The following is a 7834-nucleotide window of genomic DNA, read 5'->3' as shown; positions in this document are numbered from 1 at the left end:
ATCTTACAAAAATGTAAATAATTTTCTTCTAACATAAATTAGCATCTATTTAAAATATAAGATTCTACCTATACCTGTCTGAATCTCAATGTGAAAGAATGTGTTTGGTTTGGATATATCTTTAAATTTGTATCCACAGATACCACTTGAGATTGGAAAATGCCTTTTTAACTAAAATTTCCATAAGCATTTCATATTGATCCATTATAGTTGTTTGGTGGCTTGTAGCATCTCTCCTTATCGTTAGACCTTCTTTTTCTCATCATAAATACCGGACATGAATATTTTCAGTCAAATGCTCTACTGCTGAGCTCTGCCCCACCATGAATATATGCACTGAAAGTTTGTATCTTTATCCTGATGATAAAGTTCCAGAATAAGAGTTGTTGGAATGTCTCACAGTACACAATCTTAATTATGCTTTGAAAAAAGTAATTCATATGTTCTGTAAGAATCTAGGATCCTATCAAAGAATTAATGGGGATGTGCAGAGAATAGCAAATGTATCCAAAAACATTGTTTTACCTTTGTTGTTCCGTGTAACTGATTGTCAGTACATGTGTAACAGCATATCTTATGTGGACCACTCAATCTACATCATGACACATAGATGACTGGTCTACCATCACCATTTCTTAATTGGGAGAGAAATAGAAGCAAGGAGAATTAAATGTACCCAGAGATGAAAAGGTGACATTTTAAAAATTTTGGTTTTAAACATTTATTTATCATGTGAGCATGTATGTGTGACATTACACTCATGTGGGAAGCAGAGGGCAACTTGTGTGGATTTGTTCTTCTTTGTCCATGTAGGTTTTAGTGATCAAACTCAGGTCCTAAGTCTTGGTGGCAAGTACTCTGACATCACATCACTTTGCTGACAATTTCAGAATTTTTATATGTTTTTAACCTGTTATTTGTTTGATGGGGTGGGGTTACATGTACCACTGTTGAAGTGTGGAGAGCAGAGGAAAGATTGCAGGAGTTGATTCTTTCTTCCCACCATGTGGATTCCAGGTTGAAAACTTTTGGGTTTTTTTTTTTAATCTTAGCAAGAACAAAGTCAAGTATGTAGCTGCTTCTGAGCTTAGGGATTTTTCACATTGTTTCAAATAAAGCATAAAGATGTACAATTTTAGAGGTGGATAGCTCTCCAGAAGTTTTGTGCATTTTAGGTTTTAAGTTACAGAAGAGCCTTGTATGAGTACGGTTCACTTGTTCACAAACTGATGAATGTTTTGATTATTTACAAGTAGAAAAATTTATACTTATGCCATGCAACTTGATTTTATTATGAAGGTACTGTGAAATGCATTAATTAAGCTAGCAAATATATTACCTCTTAGTTCTCATGTTGAGAAGGCTTAGTCTTTCTAGCCATCTTCACATCTATATTGTCACAAACTATAGTGACCATGATGGCTTTTGCTTCTTACTACAGAGAAGTTAAAGAAAATTTAAAATCCCATGCTCTACCATTTTATTTAACACAGTAAAAGGTTTCTGAAAATAAAAAGGTAGGAAATAGCACCCACTTCATTGAGAGGTATGCCCTGTCACATCACAAGGGTAGGTACTGTGCTGCTGCCTGCACGATCACTGGTAGCCCATTCCAAGGAGGGCAGGGAATATCTTTGCACAGCCTGTTATCTGTCAACGGAAGTCTAGTAAGCCTATACTACATAACCATCAATTAATAATGAGAACTAGAGCCTGAATCGGATAATTGCAGTCAAGTATAATTGGTTCCATAGAATTACAATTCACCCAGGCTTTGGTCTTTTTGTTTGCAACTCCCCCAATTCCAGCTGGTCTTCCACTACCATTTTTTCAAGCTTCTAAAAGTAGACCAACTGTTGTTCATAAATTGGAATTAAAGAAAAGTGTTGTTTTTGCTGTTTACTTAAAACTGTCATCATAAGCAAACAATGCACGACAGGTGGTTTGATGTGTAAAACCCGTAGCAGATATTCACCTAAATTTCACTTTAGTTAGTTCAGACTGGCAAGCCCAGGTAGAGAACTGAACTCTCTTTGTCTAGATCTCAAGGCTTTCAAAAGAAGACATGAGTATATTCATTGCTTACAACCTGCCACTGGACACTGGAGAAGTAATTTGTCAATTGCTTTCTATGGGAAAATGCAGTGCAGCTGATAACTTGATTCCTAGGTGGGAATGACTTCCTTTCATTTAATAATTTGGACGGAGAAAGGCATGTTTTACTCAGCTATAAAATTTCTGTGTTTAGACAACTTTTAAATGTGTTACTCGACAGTGTCAACAATGTATTACAAAGAAGTGCTTAAGAAAAGAAAATTATAGGCTAGCAAGATGTCTGGGTGCTTGCAGTAGACATTAGACTTAGTTTCATCCTCAGAAGCCATTTAAATGGGGAAGGGGCAGATGGACTCCAAAGAGTTTTCTGACCTCTGCATATGTGCTGTGGCATGCATGCCTATACATATCATGTACTCACACACACACACACACACACACACACACACACACACACACGGATATATGAATTTTTTTGAGACAGGGTTTCTCTGTAGCTTTGGAGGCAGTCTAGAACTAGCTCTGTAGACCAGGCTGTTCTCAAACTCACAGAGACCACCGACCTCTGCCTCCTGAGCCCTGGGATTAAAGGCATCATGCACCATCACTGCCTGGCAACAGACTATTTTATAAGGTTATATTTATCTTTTCTTTTTTTATTATGTATACAAATGCCAGAAGAGGACATCAGATCTCATTATGGATGGTTGTAAGCCACCATGTGGTTGCTGGGAATTGAACTCAGGATCTCTGGAAGAGCAGCCAGTACTCTTAAGTTATGAGCCATTTCCCTAGCCCTGTTTTGTTTGCTTGTTTGTTTTACTTTGTTTCGTTTTTTGAAACAGGATTTCTGTATGTAACAGCCTGGCTGTCCTGGAACTCACTTTGTAGATCAGGCTGGCCTCAAACTCACAGATATCCAATAAGGCCTTGCACATGGATATGTAAAAATATTTCATTGAAATTCTGATACAACTATGACATTAGAATCTCTGTAAAGGTAAGTTTAATATATGAATTCTCAAATTTCAGGAAGTTGAAATATCTCTAGAAGAGTGAGGTTTGATGGGACCTCCTTCCTTCCCAATGATATTTCACACTTTCCTTTGATTACATGGTTACTTCTGTGATGAATGTTATAAACAGAATTGCTGGCAATATTACTCTGGAAGTTGTAAACATATAACCACGGAATTGATAAAATGCTGACGAGAACCTTCTGGCTTGTTTGTTTTTTGGTTTATGAGACAGGATCTCATATAGTCCAGGTTGGCCAGGAAGTTTTTATGTAGATGAGGATGGCACTGTTCTTCCTACCTTCAACTCTAAAATGCTGGGCTTATGGCCATTCTCCATCATGCCTTTCTGTGTGTTTGTGTAGCTCTGGTTGTCCTAGAACTTGGTCTCACCCTTCAAAATGCTGAGGCTAATGGCATTCTCTCCCACACTCAGTTAGGTTAGTGGTTTTCATTGTGCTAAAATGACCCACATGGATGATTTTCAGATTTTGTACTGATAAAAATTATATTTCATTTCTCATTTGTAATTTGCCTAAAAGTAAAAATAACATTAAGTAGTAACTATAAAGGAAGTGACCTAAAAATAAATTTTAAATAAATGTGTGTCAGATGTGTATAAGAGATCTTATGAATGAGATATTACTCTTCTTATGATGGGACAACATCCCATGGACATTTTGCTAATAAGCTACCAAAGTTCCTTTGCATCCCATGCCATCTAATTTACAACCTTGTCCTGAGTGATCCATTTGGAACAGAGTGTCTGCTGTGGGTTCCTGTTACTGTAAATAGAAAGAGTCTACTTAGCTCTTCCACTGCCTGGTAGAAATGTAGTTGTTTCTGGAATTCTGTCAAGGCCAGGACACTGAATGTTTGCCACAAAAGCAGATATAAAGACTACACATATGTCTCCATATTTCATACTGGACCTGTCTTGCTCAAGTTTATCTTACAGATGAACATGACATTTATGTGAGGCATGGCATTTCTGGGAAAGTAAATATTCTTTTGGAATACTATTTACTGTTTGGGGCATTAGAGGTAAAAGACACAGCTCCCATCCTCAAGAAGCTTTAGTTTAGCTGGGAGCAATCACATCCTCCATAATTACATGGTAAATGCCAAGGTGGAGGCAAAGCTCAGAGAGCTAGCTCACGCTTGAATGAGTGTGGTGAGCAAGCACTGGTGTTCGTGGGCAGCTCCAGGCAGGCAGAGGCTTTTCCAAGGGCAGAGCAGCAGGTGGAAAAGCAATGTGGGGTGGGAAGGCCCAGGCAGTGGTTCACAGAGCCATCAGCAGACGCTAAGCTCCACTGTGCCTTCCATCTGATTTCCTCGTGAGAAATACAAAGTCCTGAGAATCATGAGTTGTTGTTTCTTTCACCAATAGGATGGCGTTTCACCCCTTGCACTGGCTCAACAGGGAAAAAATGAGAGCCTGATAAAATTGTTAGAAAGCAAGGACACAGTAAAAAGGACAGAAGAAGCTGATGAACCAGAGAGGTAAGGTTAATTCTTTTATATATTTTTCTTCGTGGCATTCTATGGTGGGTACAATCACTCAAGCCCAAACCATTAAGTAGGTATGAAGAACAATTAGACATTCTTAGTAGGATGCCAAGACATACTTTCAATTATATAGAGAGGCAATTATCCAGACTGAGCAACACGAAAACGAGCATAGCAGTGTAACATGGAAAATAAATGAACTCATAGAGAGATATTGTGGTTCAAACCTCAAACTGAAGATAGAAAAGCAAAGCAGTCAGCCACTAGCCTCAAACTGAATCTCAGGCTGAAAGGGATGACCAATGAAGGAGCTCTTCACCCAGTCTCAAACTGCTTCTCTCATCAGTTTGGCTGAAGAATAAATGCCTGATCTGAGACTTATCTTCAGTGTGGCCAGTGAATCATCGCCTCCTACTGAATACAGAAAACCCTCCTTCTGTCTTTATACCCCTCTTGTGCTGGGATTAAAGGCATGTGATCTGTTACTCTTTCAGACTGATTCAATCTCATGTATCTTCAGTGGTCTTGAACTCAGAGAGATTGGTCTACCTCTTAATCATTGTCCTAAGATTAAAGGTGTGTACCACTATGTCCTAGCTTCTGCCTTCTGGGGTTAAAGATGTGTGCCTTGATGCTGGATCCTCCAGCAGGTAGAGCAGGGGAAGGGCCAGTCTAGTCAGTCTCTAGCAGGATGGTGAGTGCCAATGACTCAGAACCCCTCACCCCAACTAGTTACAGGGGAGAAAACATACACTGAGTCTGAAGCTTGTTGAAGCAGCATCTCGATTTACTCCAACATGCGGGAACTTATATAGGGCTGAGGTAGGGGATGGGAATTTTAGGATAGGGTAAGGTGATGATGTGAGGAGTAAGGGCCAATAATATTCCACCAAGCTGGCAGGTAGCTATGCAGGGGGCAGTCGTACATCAGGCCTTGCTGAGTCATCCCCACATGGAAGTTAGACTGGGCCTCACATACAAGCCTTTTTAGGCCCAACACCTGGCTTCTATGGTGGACATTGCTTTCTGAACCCTCAGGCAAATTTTAATAAATCATAAATAATATATCACCCATTTTTGTCTAATACGAAAAGAAGCTACAACTAACATAAGAAAAATTATACACATTAAGTATATACAATACATACAAGTTCATCCACAATGTCTATTCCTTTTGCCTTTGACAAATACAGAGAAAATATCTTAATCCATTTGCATTTGACAAATTCAGAAAATACTGCATTATTCTATCTTGGTGACTTCAAAGTCTTGTACCTAATTAATATTATATTCTAATTTGCATTATCAAATTATCATTTAATGTGTGTCAGCCTTTTATACTTTACATATCTTTAGTGAATTTCTTTTCTGAGTCTGGAAAACAATAAAAACTACAACTATCTAGTCTTCAACTCCCTGAGAGGCCCTAGAAGGAAATAATATTAACTGAGTAAGCAGGAAGTGCTAGCAAGAGACTTCCAAAAAATGTGAGAAATAGCAGAAACAGCTGGCTACCTGGACAGTCACCCAAGGTTCTTCTGCAATGTTGGGGCATGTATCGTCTGCCTATAAGTCTCTGACAGATGTTTCTGTGAAGCAGGATTCCCCCAAGGGCTATCCTGCCTTGCCTTGTCAAGGATTTTTAGTCACCCTTTTTTGTGTCCTGTTTGTCCAACTTGGACAGCAGTTGAGGCAACTGCACTTTCTTGTCCACGGGCTTACCTTTACCACAAAGAAAGTAAACTCCATGTGAGTTTCTTGGATGCTCATCATCTTCTCTTAAGTAGATTAGTGCTGCCAGGAGCAGACATATTTCATTGTCATGAATAGAGCCTATGTTGGGCTAGGCTTTCCAGTGCCTTGCAGGAACCACTTGAGACCAGAAGACTGCACACTGAGGATCCCATCCTGGCAGGATCCACCCCACCCAGAGACTGCCAGCATTCTAGTCCCATTCTCTTCCCACGGGACTAGGTAAGCCTGGGCCTGTTTCAGTCCCACCTTCAGTGCTTTGCTTGGATTCAGCTGAGGCCTGGGGACTATGCACTGCTGATCCCATCCCGATGGGGTCCAGCCCACTCTGAGATTGACAAGGCCCCAGTACTAGGACTGCCTCTATCCACAAGAAGAGGAGAGCCACCAGAGTATTGGACCTGCTTGCACCCACTGGAAGGGAACCTTGGTCCCATAGCCACCAGGAGAGGAAGAGACTCCTTCTGTACCCAGTGGAAGAAGAGATGGCAAGTAGACAACATAAAAGCACACTCAGCAACAGAAAAACCAATATGACACTGTCAGAGTCTAGAGAATCTACACCAGCAAGACCTGAAAATCACAATGCAGTTGAAGCAGAAGAGAATGACCTTAAAAACAATGTCATGAAAATGATAGAAGCATTCAAAGATGATATGGAAAAATCCCTTAATGAAATGAAAGAAAAAAAAACAAACCAAAAAATTAAAGAAATGGAGGAAAAGACAAAGCAAAAGTGGCAAGAAACACTTCAAACACTGCAAGGATTGAAAGCTGATACAGAGAAAATATAAAATATACAATAAAATACTGGCAAATCAAATCCAAGAACATATCAGAAAAATCATCCACCATGATCAAATTGGCTTCATCCCAGGGATGCAGGAATGGTTCAACATACTAAAATCCATCAATGTAATTCATCATATAAACAATCTGAAAAAAAACATGATCATCTCACTAGATGCTAAAAAGCCTTTGACTAAATCTAACACCCCTTCATAATAAATGTCTTGGAGAGATCAGGGATAACAGGAACATATTTAAACATAATAAAGGCAAAATATAGCAAACTGACAGTCAATATCACATTAAATGGAGAGAAACTCCATGAGATTCCTCTAAAATCAGGAATGACACATGGTTGTCCCCTCTCTCCATAACTATTTAATATTGTACTTGAAGTTCTAGCTAGAACAATAAAGACAACAAAAGGAGATCAAGGGGATTCAAATTGGAAAAGAAGTCAAACATTCACTATTTGCAGATGGTATGAGAGTTTACATAAGTGACCTGAAAAACTCTACCAGGGAACTCCTACAGCTGATAAACACCTTCAACAAAGTGGCAGGATACAATATCAACTCAAAAAAATTAGGAGCCTAACTATATACAGATGTTAAAAGGGATGAGAAAGAAATCAGAGAAACATCACTCTTTACAGTTGCCACAAACAACATAAAATACGTTGTGGTACCACTAACCAAACACAAGTGAAAGAC

The sequence above is a fragment of the Mesocricetus auratus genome, unplaced genomic scaffold, assembly GCF_017639785.1.
Source record: "Mesocricetus auratus isolate SY011 unplaced genomic scaffold, BCM_Maur_2.0 contig_1560_pilon_obj, whole genome shotgun sequence".
NCBI classification, from domain to species: Eukaryota; Metazoa; Chordata; class Mammalia; order Rodentia; family Cricetidae; genus Mesocricetus; species Mesocricetus auratus.
The sequence above is the reverse complement of the archived record's forward strand: the minus strand, read 5'-3'. Positions refer to the sequence as shown.